This window comes from Rattus norvegicus, chromosome 6 (genome assembly GCF_036323735.1).
Source record: "Rattus norvegicus strain BN/NHsdMcwi chromosome 6, GRCr8, whole genome shotgun sequence".
In the NCBI taxonomy this organism is placed as follows: Eukaryota; Metazoa; Chordata; class Mammalia; order Rodentia; family Muridae; genus Rattus; species Rattus norvegicus.
In genome coordinates, this window is record NC_086024.1 from 136,269,987 (window position 1) to 136,272,574 (window position 2,588).

Sequence of the window (2,588 nt, forward strand, 5' to 3'; positions counted from 1 at the left end):
CAATCTGGGCCCCTTAGCCTTCTGGGCAAAATTGACCCCTAGACAGGCAAACATCTGTGGAGGGTCCTTCCTGATCGTGACCACCTAAAAGCCAGGTCCTCAGGTGAGGTGAACTCACATCACCCCAGTAATAATCCTATTTACTTAAGAGTAAATAAGGCTTAGAGAAAAGATGGCTCTCCCTGGGTCGTGAGGAGCTGGAGTTGAAGTTCGGAGTCCTAGCTATCCCTCTCCCTCTTAGCTGCCCTCTGCACGGCCCTCAGCTGACCTCAATTTGACTGCCCTAGTGCCTGGACTTCTCTTAGGCTAGGCTGGGACTTTTTCCGCTTGGATTTTACTGAAAAATCCAGGGGAAAGCAGCATGGAAAAATAGAACAAGTCGCTTGTGATGGCACATCCTGTAATCCCAACACTTGAGAGTTGAAAGCAGAAGCGGAATTCAAGGTCATCCTCAAGTATGTAGCAAGTTCCAGGCCAGCCGACTTGGAACTGAAGAGTTGGCTCAGCGCTTAAAGAGCACCACCTGCTCTTCCAGAGGACCAAGTCTGGTTCTCAGCACTCGTATGGTGGCTCACAACCGTCTGTAATTCCTGTCCCAGAGGACATGGCACCAGGAAAGCACAGACATCCACGTAGACAAATCACTCATGCACATAAAAGTACACAAATTAAGGCGGGAGAGATGGCTCAGTGGTTGGGGGGGGGGCACTGCTCTTGCAGAGGACCTGGGTTCAGTTCCCAGGATTCACCTGATATGATGATTCACAACCATCTCTAACTCCATTCCTGGGGGATCTGTTCCCCTTCTGACCTCTGCAGGCACCATGTATATATAGGGTGCACAAACACATTTTCAGGCAAAACACATAAAATAAAATGAATACATTATATGTGTGTGTGTGTAATTTAAAATTCTACTTTGTTGAAAAGAATGTTTAAAAAAGCAATAATACGGGGCTGGGGATTTAGCTCAGTGGTAGAGCGCTTACCTAGGAAGCGCAAGGCCCTGGGTTCGGTCCCCAGCTCCGAAAAAAAGAACCAAAAAAAAAAAAAAAAAAAAAAGCAACAATACCAACCAGCAGCAAAATCAAAGAAACCATCACAGCCTCATGGGCATGCTCAGTCTAGGGTTTGGTGAGACACTGGGGGAGGCCTAGGAACAATCCTCCTGGTCCTGGGTATTAGATTTCTGAGGCAAGAGACCAAAGTCTTCCTGTTTGGACATCTGAGGCTAGACTTCAGGCAGTTTGAACCTGGAGATCCCAGGACTCTCATGTGACTTGGAGACAGTCTTGGTCTCTCCAGTTGGCTGTGTGGTGGTGGGTAGGTCCCTGAGCCCAGGGGACCCCCTTAGAGGGAGCCAATAGGCAGGCCAGGCTGAGGCAAGGGGAAGGTCCAGCTGGGCACCTCTTGGGCTTAGACTGGTAGTTCCCCCGAGGGAGCCTCGGGCTTATTGTTCCTGAAGATGTGATTAACTGGTGGGCATCTTGGAGGTGGTGCTGATGGTTTCTTCCTGACTTGGCCTGTCTCCAAATAGCATAGGGGTGGGGGATGTCGTGTGCCTGGTATCATTAATTCTCTTATTTATATGTTGAACCCTTAACTCCAGAACCTGAGGATGTGACCTTATATGGAGATGGGGTCTTTAAAAAGACAATCAGTTAAAATCAGGTCAACTGGGAGGCTGGGTATATAGCTAAATTGTTCAGTCGGCTCCAAGAAGAGGATGTGGAAACACAGCTTCACGCCATCACGCTCACCAGTCTTAAGACTCCCTTAGTCTTTTACAGACCCAACTTACGCTAAACTGAGACTTGCAGCCTTGATGAGGAAGAGAATTTCAGGACTAGCCGGTCTGAAGTAGAGTTAGAGATGTTTATTAAAGACACTTTAACCTAGGATTACACGTGAGGGTCAGGAGAATGAGAGTAAGACTTACTTGATGGAGGGCACGTAGGGAGAGTGGTAGACTTAGCCAAGTGAGGATCCAGCCCGCTCAGGGGGCTCAGCGGTGGACTAAGCCATCCTAGCCTTAGCCATGGATACCTGGCTGATGACTCTCAGGTTACATCTCTGAGACTACCTTTTCTAGGCGTTATTTTTCTCCATTTCTCCCTCTTCTGATGGAGATGTCTTTCATGCAATTATAATTTGATGAGCTTTCTCAAGGAGTTTACACGTCCTTCTCTAGAACTGAGGGGTTTGGGGATGGAATTCCTAGAAAAACAGAAGGTTTCTAGCTGGCGGGGGAGGAAGGCCTTAGGCAGCGGTGATCATACGGATCCTTGCCTGCTATGGAGGTATTTCAACCAGAGGGGCTCTTTCTAATTCTTGAGTTCCCACACTTTGCCCCGCCCTTCTATCTCACCTCAGTTAGAGAGCTTACATACCACACTGTCCTAGCTAGGGTTTTACTGCTGTGAACAGACACCATGACCAAGGCAAGTCTCATAAGGACAACATTTAATTGGGGCTGGCTTTCAGGTTCGGAGGTTCAGTCCATTATCATCAAGGCAGGAGTATGACAGCATCCAGGCAGGCATGGTGCAGGCGGAGCTGAGAGTTCTACATCTTCACCTGAAGACTGC